This window comes from Scyliorhinus canicula, chromosome 19 (assembly GCF_902713615.1).
Source record: "Scyliorhinus canicula chromosome 19, sScyCan1.1, whole genome shotgun sequence".
Lineage (NCBI taxonomy): Eukaryota > Metazoa > Chordata > Chondrichthyes > Carcharhiniformes > Scyliorhinidae > Scyliorhinus > Scyliorhinus canicula.
The window spans coordinates 13,640,781-13,657,051 of record NC_052164.1 but is presented as its reverse complement, the minus strand read 5'-3'; the positions used below and the strand labels follow the sequence as shown (position 1 = coordinate 13,657,051).

Below are 16,271 nucleotides of genomic sequence, written 5' to 3'. Positions count from 1 at the left end.
GAGGGCCTCAAGGGAACAAGTATGAAGGTGCTATTAAGACCACAACCTGACCGGCCGTGATATTATTGGATGGTGGAATGGGCTTGATAGCCTGTTTCTGCTCCTATTTCTTCTGAACTCATCTTCTGCTTACTGGAGGATTAAAGATAAATGGGTTTTTACCTAAGAGATTAAGACACCTTTTTAATCTTGAATTGGACAGACCAGGCACGGAATGGATCCATGTATTTTTAAGAAGTGCATTTCCTCCTGTGATATTAGTCAATCAGGTTGGCAGGGAAATTCACACCCGAATCCAAGTTATAAAGCTGCACCTTGTCCCCAATTCATTCCTTGGACTTCGAAAAGGTGGCAACACGATGCAGAACAAAGTCCCGAGAGTTGGTTCAGAGCATACTCAGAAATATCAAAGGAGGTGGTTTATATAGATTACGGTTGTCAAACGTGGTTATATTTGATTATATTGTTAGCCTTAATATTTTTCCCCCTTTTTAAAAAATTTAGAGTGCCCGATTCTTATTTTTCCAATTAAGGAACAATTTACCGTGGCCAATCCACCTACTCTGCACATTTTTGGCTTGTGGGGGTGAGACCCACGCAGACACGGGGACAATGTGCAAACTCCACACGGACAGTGACCCGGAGTCGGGATCGAACCTGGGACCTCGGTGCCGTGAGGCAGCAGTGCTAACCGCAACACCACCGTGCCACCACTTCATAGTGTCATAGAATTTACAGTGCAGAAGGAGGCCATTCGGCCCATCGAGTCTGCACCGGCTCTTGGAAAGAGCACCCTACTTAAGCCCGCACCTCCACACTATCCCCATAACCCAGTTAATCTTCTTTGGACACCAAGTGCAATTTAGCGTGGCCAATTCACCTACCCTGCACATCTTTGGGTTGTGGGGGTGAAACCCACACAAACACGGAATTTTTTTTTTCGGCATGGTATTCAAAGAACCATAGAACGAGTGAAGGAAAACCTGTTTAGTACTTTGAGACACATGGATCTGTGTAGATGTGAGGGATTGCTATTGATCATTATTTCTTTCAGTGAAATTCTTTCTTTTTTTTTAGTTTCTTAAGTTTTTTTTATTGCTTCTAGAGGTAGTGAATAGGTGCAATTAATCACATTAAAACAGCCCAAAAGGGGGCAGCACGGTGGCGCAGTGGTTAGCATTGCTGCCTCCCGGCGCCGAGGTCCCAGGTTCGATCCTGGCTCTGGGTCACCGTCCGTGTGGAGTTTGCACATTCTCCCCGTGTCTGCGTGGGTTTCACCCCCACGACCCAAAGATGTGCAGGTTAGGTGGATTGGCCACGCTAAATTGCCCCTTAAGTGGAAAAAATGAATTGGGTACTCTAAATTTATTTTAAAAAACAGCCCAAAAGATGTTGAAAAATATTGGGCGGAAGCCTTTTCTGAAAAATTGTTACGGTTACAGCTGGAAATGAAGTGCTATATCTGATGGTAGATCACTGTCTTTCAACAAGACGGCTCAGTCTCGGCACAGTTGCTTCGCCATTTCTGCTTCATCAATTCCTGTTGCAGTCCTACAGCACTTCTGATGTTGCAAAGTGGTAATGTTTTTTTAAAAATTTAGAATACCCAATTTTTTTTTCCCCAATTAAGGGGCAATTTAGCGTGGTCAATCCACCTACCCTGCACATCTTTGGGTTATGGGGACGAAACCCACGCAAACACGGGGAGAATGTCCAAATTCCACACGGACAGTGACACAGAGCCGGGATCGAACCTGGGACCTCGGCGCCGTGAGATTGCAGTGCTACCACTGCGCCACCGTGCTGCCCGCAAAGTGGTACTGCTGATCCCATGGTCATGATTTCCAATCTCACTGTCAGGTCTGCAGCTTTCACCTTCAGCACGACTGCAGTTGCCCCCAGCTGGTTGCTTCTCTGGCAATGTGTCCAAGCCCATGTCTTCGATGCACTCCGTTACGTCACCAACCGTTGTTTCTTGGGACGGTGCACTCAGATTTCTAAAAATAGGTTCCTCTTGCTGGGCAGCAACACCAAAGAGTTGGTTTACTTTGACCAGGAGATTAGGATCAGTTCCATTCAGGTGATACCGTGATAACATAGCACTCAGAAGCCCTTTCATCTGTCCAGGAACCAACATCTTCACACCCTCTTGGTAACCTTCATTGAAGCCACGCTGTAAAGTGGATTCTCGACCAGCCTTTACCTCCATCCCTGTAGCCTTCCTGAATTGTGCGGACTTGGTGCCACTACGGCAGGCTCGGCTGAGTTAAATTCTTTCACGATAGTTCATTCTGTTCTACTTCCTTTTCTGGATTGCTGCCTGGAGCGGGTCCCAAACGCAAACATTCTGACTCAGTGGTGGGAATGCTACCACTGCGTCAATGGTCCCTCTATTTGGATGTGCGTGCCCTGCAGGATGTCAGCCCCATGCTTAGGGACCACATTCTTGTCTCCAACCACTAGGTCTGTCTGGAGAGGAGCTCGAACCCTTTGTCTTCTCATTCAAAGGCAGAAATGTTAACCACTAATCCAAAGCCTCTCTCCCCCGGGGAATATACCTTTAAATTAATCAGGGTCAGTGAAGAGCATGACGAAGGCTCATCGAAAAGTGTTTTGATTTTATTTTTAGATCTTATAGTGCTGTGTGGCTGACTGCCGAGAAATACTTGGTTGCAGAATGACAGGAGGACAAGGAGAGATTGAAATTTATCCACTCAACCCCTATAACTCCTCGGCATAACTCCTAAACAGAAGCACGTGTCATTTTGCTATGCAGACAGGGAGGGTATATTTATCCCAAAGGGAGGGGGAAGGGAATAGATCTGACATTATTCAGTATCTGAGAAAATGTAGAATTAAAAATGTCAGAGAATGATTTAAATAGATTTCTGGTTTCAGAAACTACATAAGCTGCTCCTCCAGTGCTTTGTGCAATGCAAACTAGGAAGGACCTCAGTACAGTCGTTGATACTGAAAACAAACCAGTCGCAATCTTATCTCAATCCTCGTGGATCTAAGTTGTCAGAGGGATTCAAGTCCACATCACGGACGACACACTGTGGGTTATTTTTCTCAACATTCTCTATTTCTTAAAAAAAGTTAGTGTATCCAATTAAATTTTTTCCAATTAAGAGGGCAATTTAGCGCGGCCAATCCACCTCGCCTGCACATCTTTGGGTTGTGGGGGCGAAACGCACGCAAACACGGGGAGAATGTGCAAACTCCACACGGACAGTGACCCAGAGCCGGGATCGAACCTGGGACTTCGGCGCCGTGAGGCAGCAGGGCTAACCACTTGTGCCACCGTGCTGCCCCATCTCAACATTCTCTTTTCCTGCTCCTCTACAATTTATGTGAACTGCGCGGTTGTGTGTTGAGCCGAAGCCTGTAGATTATCGACATAATAGCTCAGGAGCCCACCGATGGGAACATAAATGACAGAATTGGCAAGTTGACCCCCCCCCCCCCCCCCCCCCCCCGCGGATGAATGAAAATCTGCCAAATTGAAGAGTGGATGAATTGAAGGGCGGAACAAGCCTGAGGTGCTGATTCAGGGCCTATTCTTGTTCCTACATTCCAAACATACATGTGGGACATCGCCCTTCAAAGACAGTCATGAAGGAACAACATGACAAAAGAATGGGCTGTTGAAATCATCGCTCATCGTGGGTGGAAAGGCATCATCACTTATTTCTTTTTACAAACGCACAGCACCAAAATGTGATTGCATTAACTATGAGGCTATTACTCTGTTGTCAGCAGTGGCTAAATAATTTGCTTGGATGATATTTACTCACATCAAGGACCTTCACAGACACAAATGTCACGGAGAATAGAGAATAGGTCCAACATCGAACAGCTATTTACACTACAGCAGGTGCAACCAACTGAGACAAATACAGTGAGACGCTATAGGTTGCTTACCTCAGTTTGAGAAAGGTTTTGATTCATGAATGCAAAGTGCCTATGACTCCTGTTACAATCTCTAGATATCCCCATCAAAATTCTATTATTAATCATAAGAGCTTTATGCCCACACAAAGCAGCCAGGATCATATTGACAAAGTGTTCTGAGCCAGGGCTGTGATCTCAACCCAACTTTATTCTTGATAGGAGTTAATTACATTATAAAGTAGCTACGAGGAGAGATTGAATAGGTTGCAGTTATTTTCCTTGGCTCTATAAGACCGTCTCACTTAGAACCACAGAAAAGCTACAGCACAGAAGGAGGCCATTCTGCCCATCACATCTGCACCAGTCAAAAACAACCACCTAACTATTCTAATCCTACATTCCTGCACCCGGTCCATAGCCGTGTATGCCATGGCATTGCAAGTGCACATCTAAACACTTCTTAAATGTTATGAGGGCCTCTGCCTCCACCATCAACTTGGGCAGTGAGTTCCAGACTCCCACCACCCTTACCTAAATAAAATCTATCCCCCCCTGATCATTGATCCCTCCACCAAGGGGAAAGGTTCCTTCCCGTTTCCTCTATCTGTGCCCCTCGTAATTTTATACATTTCAATCATGTCACCCCCTCAGTCTCCTCTTCTCTAAGGAAAACAACCCCAGCCTATCTAATCTCTCTTCCTAGCGAAAACTCTCCAGCCCAGGCAACATTCCTGTAAATCTCCTCGGTATCATAACCCTCCTATATTGTGGATTCCAGAACTGCATACAGTATTCTAGCTGTGGTCGAAGCAACATTTTAATGCATAACCTCCCTGCTCTTAAAATCTATGCCTCGGCCAATAAAGGCAAGAATACCAGATGCCTTCTTTTTTAAAATATAAATTTAGAGTACCCAATTCATTTCTTCCAATTAAGGGGCAATTTAGCGTGGCCAATCCACCTAGCCTGCACTTCTTTTTGGGTTGTGGGGGCGAAACCCACGCAAACACGGGGAGAATGTGCAAACTCCACACAGTCAGTGACCCAGGACCAGGATTGAACCCGGCACCGTGAGACAGCGGGATTAACACCATATGCCTTCTTAACCACTGTATCCATCTGCTCTGCTACCTTAAGGGGCCAGTGTACATGTTCACCAAGGTCTCTCTGATCCTTGATGCTTCCCAGGGTCCTGCCGTTTATCATGTATTCCCTCGCCTTGTTTGTCCTGCCCAAGTGCATCACCTCACACTTATCTGGATTGAATTCCATTTGCCGCTGATCAACCCATCTGACCAGCCCGTCTATAGCTTCCTGTAATCTAAGGCTATCCTCCTCACTATTTACCACCCCACCAATTTTCGTGTTATCCATGAACTTAGTGACCAACCTTCCAGGGCGGCATGGCGGCACAGTGGTTAGCACTGCTGCCTCACGGTGCCGAGGTCCCAGGTTCGATCCCGGCTCTGGGTCACTGTCCGTGTGGAGTTTGCACATTCTCCCCGTGTTTGCGTGGGTTTCACCCCCACAACCCAAAGATGTGCAGGCGAGGTGGATTGGCCACGCTAAATTGCCCCTTGTTTGGAAAAATGAATTGAGTTCACTAAATTTAAAAAAAAAAGAGCTGAGAAAAAGGTCTTTTGATCGGTGGCACAGTGGTTAGCACTGCTGCCTCACAGCGCCAGGGACCCGGGATCGAAACTGACCTTGGTGACTGTGTGGCGTTTGTACGATGTCCCTGTGCCTGTGTGGGTTCCCTCTGGGTTCCTCCCACAGTCCAAAGATATGCAGGTGAGGTGGATTGGACATGCTACATTGCCCCTTACTGAGGTTAGGTGGGGTTACGGGAATGGGGCAGAAGAGTGGGCCAAGGTAGGGTGCCCTTTCAGACGGTCAGTGCAGAATTGAGGGGACGAATGGTCTCCTTCTGTACTGTAGGGATGCTATGATCCCTTTCACATGCAATGTTCAATAATTGTCACAGGTAGGCTTACATTAACTCTGCAATGAAGTTACTGTGGAAAGCCCCGAGTTGTCACACTCCGGCGCCTGTTCGGGTACACGGAGGGAGGATTCAGAATGTCCAAATTACCTAACAGCACATCTTTCAGGACTTGTGGGAGGAAACAGGAGCACTCGGAGGAAATCCACGGAGAGAACGTGCAGGCTCCGTACAGTCAGTGACCCAAACTGGGAATCGAACCTGGGACCCTGGAGCTGTGAAGCCACAGTGCTAACCACTGTGTGACCGTTATACCCTCCTGTGGACTCCCCATTTAAATTGGTGGAGAAAAAATTCTACATAAATATCTCCCTTTGCCTCCTCACCTCCAAGTCAAGTGTGTACGATTCATGAATCTATAGGGGACAAGTGCAACATAGAAACTCGGAAATTCAGCCCTTCAAGCCTCCTCTGCTATTCAATATGATCATGGCTGCTCCTCGATCTCAATACCGTACTCCAGCACTCTCCCATGCCCCTTGACATCTATAGATTTAAATTTAATATCACATGTACCGAGGTACAGTGAAAAGTATTGTTCTGCATACAGTCCAGACAGATTGTTCCAGCCATGAAAAACACAGGACATATGATAAGTACACAATGTAAATACATTGACATTGATATCGGGTGAAGCATACAGAGGTGCTACAACAGTAGTGATGTGTAGATGCCGGCGTTGGACTGGGGTGAGCACAGTAAGAAGTCTTACAACGCCAGGTTAAAGTCTAACAAGTTTGTTTCAAATCACTAGCTTTCGGAGCACTGCTCCTTCCTCAGGTGAATGAAGAGGTATGTTCCAGAAACATATATATGGGCAAAGTCAAAGAAGCAAGATAATGCTTTGAATGCGAGCATTTGCAAGCATACTACAACAGTAGAGAAGATGAGTAGAGCGATCAGATCAGTCCTTAAGAAGGCCATTCAGGAGTCTAGTAACAATGGGGAAGGGGCGGAATCTTGAGCCTGCACTCACCGCCCGCAGGATCGACGACGCGGGTCACAAATCTCGCGGGAATCAGGAAATGCAATTCACTCCAGAGAGGGTGCGCTTCCCAATTTGCACCGCCCCTTGCCGGTAACATCACGAGATTCACTCCACAAAGAATGCAAATCTCATTTTAATGCATTTTGACACATTTTCATGTTATGAGCAGTCCCCCCTGCCAAATGATCTCTCACCCCCCTCACTAAATGTTCATACATCACTGATTTAATGCCACATCAGCAAGGTTTACTACAGGTTGGGTCAGCTGTGAGTCAGTTGAGGGAATCCCTCTGGGAGCGTAGAGGTCCATAATGCCAACGTGGCAGTGCCAATGGCGGATAATAGCGGGAGTCCAATTTGGTGTGGGGGGGGGGGCGGGTTGCGTTGATGTGTGGTGAGTGGGGAAGAGTAGACATTGGGAGAAAGGGGTTGGAATGTTAGTGATGAATGTCAGGCGGTGGGGAGTTTGCTAACGATGGATAAGGAGGGGGGTTTGCCAGTGAAGAATGTCAGGGGGTGTTTTGCCGGCGATGAATGCTGGGGGTGGTCCCCTCTGAGACCTCTATGATGTGGATTCAGAGCCATTAGGCTGTGCCGCTGGTAGGGATACCCGTTGAAGATGGCGCTCCGATCTCTTTGGAGCTGGTTCCTGGCTCTATGATGTCCGGCCCCCACCAGCGTGGCAGTATAAACCACACGCACCAATATCTTTGGCAAAGAGGCTCAAGATTGCATGAGAAAGCTGGTCTGTGCGACTGGAGAGTCACATGCCAGTTTTCTGTGGGAGCCTGGCACTCTGCCAAATTCTGCTCAGATTCCACCCTAGAAATCTATTTTATTTCCTTCTTAAATATATTTGGCAATTCGGCCTCCACAGCCTTTTATGGTAGAATATTCCACAGGTCACCACCTTCTGAGTGAAGAAATCTCTCCTCATCTCAGTCCGAAACCTGTATCTGGGGACTGTGATCACTTGTTCTAGGCCCCAGCCAAAGGAAACGACATCCCACCATCCAGTCTGTCCAGCCTGTCAGAATTTTATACAACATTCTCCGGCCGTTGGGATTCTCTTTTCCCGCTGGCAGGCACCCCCGCCCGCAGGTTTCCCGGCAGCTTGGGGGTGGCCTGAACAGGAAATCCCATTGACATGCGGCAGGAGTGGAGAATCCCGTCACCAGCGAACGGCGCCCCACCGAGAAACAGGCGGCCGGGGGAAACGGAGAATCCAGCCCATAATATGTGTACCCCACCCGAAGCATCTTTCCATGACTAATTGTCCCAGCGAATTGAGCACATGCCTGTGGTGTTTTCAACGAATAAACCTTCCTAATCTTATATTTCTCGGGAAAGTGCTGATATTGGTTTATTACTTAATTGCAATCATAAACAGGACTAAGTACACAGTTACCTCAAAAATCAGATTCTTAAATACAGGCTGTTATAAACTGGCAATAGCAGGATGGAAAAAAAAAAATCACAGATTGTACCTGACATCTCAGTCTCATAATTGTCTTGATACTCATCAACACTAAGTAGGAAGTTCGCAAGTTCGGTCATCATTCTGTGCTGACACAGCTCAACTCATCTTGGTTCTGATAAAAAGGTTGCCAACAGGAACTGTTAAAAACTCTTTGTCTCTTCACAGAAGCCGCTGAGTACTTTTGGCTTTTCCCGTTTTTATTTCAGATTTCAGCAGTACTTTGCTTCTGATCTTGAATACTATTGGCACTGCTTTAATTGGCCTTGTAAACCACGGGATTGATGCGGAAGAAAAGCAAGGGGAAAAAAACTCAGATTGCTGTCCTGTAGCACTGCAGGACAATACTTGCTTGTAGACCTCAGGTGAGGAGGGTAAGCGCAGGTCCGGTGTCAATTCTAGAAATGCAAGGTGTGACACAAGATCGCATATGGGCAGCACGGTAGCACAGTGGTTAGCACTGTTGCATCACAGCGCCAAAGACCTGGGTTCGATTCACGGTTTGGGTCACTGACTGTGCCGAGTCTGCACGCTCCCCTGTGTCTGTGTGGGTTTCCTCCCACAAGTCCTGAAAGATGCGCTTGCTAGGTGAATTGGACATTCTGAATTCTCCCTCAGTAAACCCGAACGGGCGCCGGAATGTGGCGACTAGGGGATGTTCACAGTAATTTCATTGCAGTGTTTTTTAAAAAATATTTTATTGAGGCATTTAGAATTTTAACAACTTTAAACATCAGGTTTCAACAAAAACAAAACAATATTACCAACACACCCCCAGTAACAAACCCCAGCCAACATGACTTACACTGACAGCAGCACCTTCCCCAGCCCCTCTTACCATTGTTTCTCCTGCCCTTACTCGCCCCCTCATGCCTCTCTTTCCCCCCACCTCTCTCTCTCCCCCCCACTGCTGGCAGCTTAATTTTTCTCGAAGAAGTCAATGAATGGCTGCCGTCTACGAGCAAACCCCTGCAATGAAGCCCACAAGGCGAATTTAAGTTCCTCGAGTCTGAGAAAACCTGCCCCATACCCCTGACTTGGGGGGGTTCCGAGTCCCTCAACCCTAATGGGATCCGTCTGGCCATCAGGGAGGCAACGGCCGGGACATCGGCCTCTCTTACCCCTGGTCTCCCGGGCCTTCCGACACACCAAAGATCGCCACCTCTGGACTCGAACACCCCCTCCCCTTTAAAACCTCTGACATGAAACCCCTGCCAGAAACACATGCCCAAAACACATTGCAGTGTTATGTAAGCCGACTGGTGATAAAGATTAATAAAGATTATTATTATATAAAGCAACTCTCTCTGTTCTAGCATAATGAACAAATGGATTTTCACCTCAATAAAAATATTTGTTGGTACAATTGATAGCTGTTTTCTATACAATGCTATAGCTCAATGGTACTATGGGAAATCTGTGCAGATGATGTTCAAATAGCAAATAAGGATGATGGATTTGGATCGATTGGAGAAGCCGGCTTGTTCTATGTAAGGAGAGGGATGAGAGGAGATTTTATAGAGGTGTTCAGAAGCACAAAGGCATCAGTCAGAGGACAGGAACCCCCCCCCCCCCGATGCCCGCCGGCGGGGTCTTCCAGCCCCCCTGATGTCTACGCCGCTTTGAGTGACTCGTCTGTCCTACCGCCGGGGAGGGTCTGTATCGACAGGACCGGCAGAACCTGCCGGCGGGAAAGGCCAGAAGACCCCACCCATTGTAGACAGGGGGGGGGAATTGTTTCCATTGCTGGAAGGGTTAGGAACCCAATGACACCAGTTTACAAAGCGAATGGCAAAAGAACTAAAGGCAAAACATGGGGAAACCCTCTTTTGCGCTGCACGTGGTTAGGACCTGGAATGCACTGTCCGAGGGTGTGGTGGAGGCAGATTCAATCACGGATTTCAAAAGGGAATTGGAGAATGATCCAAAGGAAAACGCTCGTCAGGATTACAGGGGAAAGATAGGGAAGTGGGATTAGCCGAGCTGCTATTATAGAGAGCCAGCATAATTTTGATGGGTCGAATGGCCTCCTTCTGTGCTGTAACAATTCTAGGATTATTTCTTTGAATTGTTGGATCTAATGTCAACTGTTTATTTTCAAAAAATTATGTGTGAAATTCATACATATATTGCTCTATAAAGTTACAGTAAATCCACTCTCAAAGCATTATTTGTCATTATTAGGTCTATTTATGCTGTTTTTTAAATATTATACCTTCTGGAATATATTCTGAAACCATGGTTCCAATTGTTTTCCAGATCCAACATATACAATTAAAAGGGAAGGCTGTGGCGTAGTGGCATTGTCACTGGACTAGTAATCCGTGGACGCAGAGTACTGCTCTGGGGTCCCAGGTTCAAATCAAATTGCAGAAGATAAAATTTGAATTCAATAAAAATCTGAAATTAAAAGTCTACCGATGACCATGAAACCATTGTCGTAATCTGCCATCCATACCTGATCTGGCCATATGTGACTTCAGACCCACAGCAATATGGTTGACTCTTAACTACCCCTCAAGCCCTTTCAATAACTAAACTGTCGGTGCTTAGTATTAATGGGGTTATGATCCTTTTTGACCTCCAGTTGTCTGACCCACCTACTCATTCTCTGCTAAAGGCGGGAGTAGAATTCTAGAGTAAAATTCCATTGGTCTAGTTTGCACATTCACCCCGTGTCTGCTTGGGATTCACCCCCCGCAACGCAAAGATGTGGAGGGTAGGTAGATTAGCCACACTAAATTTCCCCTTCATTGGAAAAAATAATTGGGTACTCTAAATTTATATATAAAAAAAGAATGCCATTGGTCTGGAAGTCCTGCAGCAAATTGCTTCACAGCTCCAGGGTCCCAGGTTCGATTCCGACTTGGGTCACTGTCTGTGCGGAGTCTACACATCCTCCCCGTGTGTGCGTGGGTTTCCTCCGGGTGCTCCGGTTTCCTCCCACAGTCCAAAGATGTGCAGGTTAGGTGAATTGGCCATGATAAATTGCCCTTAGTGTCCAAAATTGCCCTTAGTGTTGGGTGGGGTTACTGGGTTATGGGGATAGGGTGGAGGTGTTGACGTTGGGTCGGGTGCTCTTTCCAAGAGCCGGTGCAGACTTGATGGGCCGAATGGCCTCCTTCTGCACTGTAAATTCTATGATGATCTATGAAGTTGTCCAAATGGCCATTCTTCATGGATGATGGACATGAGGAATTGTCCCTCAGACAAATTCCTGAAAGACACAGCTGCCAGATGGGATCTATAGCAGGTGGTGAGAAAACCCATGAGGGACAAGTTTACTGTATCTCATTTTCACCAATCCACCTGTCACAGATGTATCTGTTCATGGCAGTATCTGTAGAAGCACCGCAGAGTCCTTCTGAAGACAATCCCACAAGATCTGTCACATCCAGTCATTAATGATAAGTGGCACGGCCCACGAATGCAACAAAAAAAAAGCCTGAAAGTTTTACATCTGCAGCCACAAGTGCCGAGTGGATGGCCCGTCTCGGCCTCCACCTGAAATTACCATTGAAGTTGGTCTTCAGTCAATTCAGCTCATGCCACATGATGTCAACAAACTGCTGAGTGCACTGGATACAGCAAAGACCCCAAAAACATCCTGGCTGCAGACTTGCCAGTGACACTTAAATCCAGTAAGAAGTCTTACAACTAATCAGTAGCTAGTGGTGTCCCTCAGGGATCCGTGTTGGGCCCACAATTGTTCACAATTTACATAGATGATTTGGAGTTGGGGACCAAGGGCAATGTGTCCAAGTTTGCAGATGACACTAAGATGAGTGGTAAAGCGAAAAGTGCAGAGGATACGGGAAGTCTGCAGAGGGATTTGGATAGGTTAAGTGAATGGGCTCGGGTCTGGCAGATGGAATACAATGTTGACAAATGTGAGGTTATCCATTTTGGTAGGAATAACAGCAAACGGGATTATTATTTAAACGATAAAATATTAAAGCATGCCGCTGTTCAGAGAGACTTGGGTGTGCTAGTGCATGAGTCACAGAAGGTTGGTTTACAAGTGCAACAGGTGATTAAGAAGGCAAATGGAATTTTGTCCTTCATTGCTAGAGGGATGGAGTTTAAGACTAGGGAGGTTATGTTGCAATTGTATAAGGTGTTAGTGCGGCCACACCTGGAGTATTGTGTTCAGTTTTGGTCTCCTTACTTGAGAAAGGACGTACTGGCGCTGGAGGGTGTGCAGAGGAGATTCACTAGGTTAATCCCAGAGCTGAAGGGGTTGGATTATGAGGAGAGGTTGAGTAGACTGGGACTGTACTCGTTGGAATTTAGACGGATGAGGGGGGATCTTATAGAAACATTTAAAATTATGAAGGGAATAGATAGGATAGATGCGGGCAGGTTGTTTCCACTGGCGGGTGACAGCAGAACTAGGGGGCATAGCCTTAAAATAAGGGGAAGTAGATTTAGGACTGAGTTTAGGAGGAACTTCTTCACCCAAAGGGTTGTGAATCTATGGAATTCCTTGCCAGTGAAGCAGTTGAGGCTCCTTCATTACATGTTTTTAAGGTAAAGATAGATAGTTTTTTGAAGAATAAAGGGATTAAGGGTTATGGTGTTCGGGCCGGAAAGTGGAGCTGAGTCCACAAAAGATCAGCCATGATCTAATTGAATGGCGGAGCAGGCTCGAGGGGCCAGATGGCCTACTCCTGCTCCTAGTTCTTATGTTCTTATGTTCTAACACCAGGTTAAAGTCCAACAGGTTTGTTTCAAACACTAGCTTTCGGAGCACTGCTCCTTCCTCAGGTGAAGGAGCAGTGCTCCAAAAGCTAGTGTTTGAAACAATCCTGTTGGGACTTTAACCTGGTGTTGTAAGACTTCTTACTGTGCTGACCCCAGTCCAACACCGGCATCTCCACATTAAAAATAAATGATAGCAAGCTGTTGCGCTGTAGATGCACAGTTAAACATAAGTCTTGCAACATGCACAATTTCCAGCAAAGGCAATTGGATACGACCCGAATAAAAAACCTGATTACTGTTTACTCCCAGTTCAGGAACAATGCAGTCAATTATTGCCCCCAGTTCACACAACCCGGGAATCAAAGCAGTTTTGTACAGCTGAGTGTGGCACCAGTTCACAGATCAAAGATATTTTGAGAATATTACTTTAAATAGCTTTCCAGAACCAATCTATCCAGTGACATTATCAATAACCTTCACTTTAATGTGGCTAACCTTCATTTCATTCACTCAAGTAATTCATTGAAAATCTTGCTTCAACACAATGATTTTTTAAAAAATGATCTGCATTCTTGGTCGTGAAAATAACTTTTCTAAAGTGTCACCTAGTTGAGGTGATGAGCAGTTGTGCTTCACAGAATAGCTAGATCCTTGGAATCTGCTGATTTAGCTAAAGTCAGAAAGAATACCATGAATACCCCAACAGGGCGAGGGAGGCGACTGCTCGGTTCGGGGGAGTTTCAGCTTCTGATTACTATCTAGTGACATCTACTGGAAACGAAGCTTCTGTCAGCAGTGGGTGATCCCAGCCTGGCTGTGGTGTCCACTCCCCCTGGAGTGACATAACCGGGAGAGAGAGAGAATGATTACTTTGGAAGGAGAGCAGACTTGCCCAGTAAGGAGCCACCAACAATTTCAGCACCGGCCAGTTGAGATTTCACAGCGATTCTGAGACCAACCGAAACCAACAACCTTATCTCAGCAGGAACATAATAATAATAATCTTTATTGTCACAAGTAGGCTTACATTAACACTGCAATGAAGTTACTGTGAAAAGCCCCCAGTCACCACATTCCGGCACCTGTTGGGGTACACAGAGGGGGAATTCAGAATGTCCAATTCAGCTAACAAGCACGCCTTTCGGGACATTGTGGGGGGAAACCGGAGCGCCCGGAGGAAACCCACGCAGACAGGGGGAGAACGTGCAGACTCCGCACAGACAGTGACCCAAGCCAGGAATCCGACCCGGCACCCTGGCGCTGTGAAGCAGCAGTGCTAACCACTGTGCCACCGGGGATGAGGGTTCAATGGGAATTAAGCCGGATAGGAAACGTTTCGGGCCGAGTGTCGTTTTAAGAGGGAGGAGGGGTGGGCAATCTCCAGAAGCTCTGCCAACCACACCGCCTCTCCTGCTGTGGAAAGCCACCCAATCTGCAGCTGGTAAATAGATGCAGAAAACCTGCGTTTCGGACACCCGGGGGGGGGGGGGGGGCAAACTCCACATCCCATTGCCACCCTCCCCGGCAGGGTTAGTGACACAAACATTTTCACTCCAACCGCGCTCTCAATGCGCTTCAATTTCAACTGAAAGGTTCCTTATTAACTTCTCCAGTCGCTGCCACACACATTGACAATGTGGCTTGTCACAAGCTTAGTACTGGGGAGGGGGAATGTCCCCTTCAAAATCAAACATTAGTGGGGGGGGGGGGGGGGTAAGACGACAAACTGAACCATCAATCCTCTATCAGTAAGAGTGTCACCGTGAACCGTGTCTGTTTCCAAACTGCCCCTGAAAGGCGCCAAAGCAATAAAACAGGGAGAGGAGTGAGTGAGAAGTTTCACTTAACTTTTCTCAGTGACAGGCAAAGCTCTCCAGGACAAATCCCATCTTGCGGTGTCTGGACACACTCTCCCTCCAGCAGCGGCCGGGATCACGATGGAAGCTTTCTTCTCAGTTGGACGATCCTGGAGCCTTTCCAAACAAGTAACTTTTTGACGTGCCCGAGGGCTGGACCCTGAACCCCCCAGCCCCCCCCGCGCGCCAAATCCATCCACCTATTTTGGGAAACGCGACCAATCCACTTTTTCTTCACTTGTGACCCAGAGCAGCAGCTCTCAGCCCAGCCAGATGGGGTTTTCTCCCCCCTCTGTGTGAAGGCTGCTGCTATTTATTGTCCCAGTGCTCCCCCCGGCGTCCTCCCTGCCCCTGCACATGTTGCAGGGAGGAACTGAACCGCTCACTTTGACACAACAAAGTTTGCAGACTTTTATAATAATAATCTTTATTCTCACATGTAGTCTTCCATTAACACCGCAATGAAGTTACTGTGAAAAGCCCCTAGTCGCCACATTCCAGCGCCTGTTCGGCTACACGGAGTAAGAATTCAGAATGTCAAAATTACCTAACAGCACGTCTTTCGGGATTTGTGGGTGGAAACCGGAGCACCCGGAGGAAACCCACGCAGGCACAGGGAGAACGTAGACTCCCGCAGACAGTGACTCAAGCCAGGAAGCGAACCTGGCCCCCGGTGCTGCGAGGCAACAGTGCTAACCACTGTGCCATCATAAGGGGCAGCACGGTAGCATTGTGGATAGCATAATCGCTTCACAGCTCCAGGGTCCCAGGTTCGATTCCGGCTTGGGTCACTGTCTGCATGGAGTCTGCACATCCTCCCCGTGTGTGCGTGGGTTTCCTCCGGGTGCTCCGGTTTCCTCCCACAGTCCAAAGATGTGCAGGTTAGGTGGATTGCCCATGATAAATTGCCCCTTAGTGTCCAAAATTGCCCTTAGTGTTGGGTGGGGTTATTGGGTTATGGGGATAGGGTGGAGGTGTTAACCTTTGGTAGGGTGCTCTTTGCAGGAGCCGGTGCAGACTCGATGGGCCGAATGGCCTCCTTCTGCACTGTAAATTCTATGTTATCACCCAGCTGTCAACGCAGAGTCCAGTTTCATTCAGGGATTAACGAGGAGCCCACATTCTCCGCCCCCCCCCCCCCCCCCCCACGGGGCTGGATCTGCTGCCTCCTACCACAGTAAGAAGTCTTACAACAACACCAGGTTAAAGTCCAACAGGTTTGTTTCAAACACGAGCTTCCGGAGCACTGCTCCTTCCTCAGGTGAGAAGGAGCAGTGCTCCGAAAGCTCGTGTTTGAAACAAACCTGTTGGACTTTAACCTGGTGTTGTAAGACTTCTTACTGTGCTCAC

General features: G+C 47.3%; 1 pseudogene; it reads right to left on the bottom strand.

Annotated features, from left to right (window-relative positions):
• Positions 1–1,436: 1,436 nt before the first annotated feature.
• On the bottom strand, positions 1,437–2,481 carry LOC119954526 (annotated as a pseudogene).
• Positions 2,482–16,271: the final 13,790 nt, after the last annotated feature.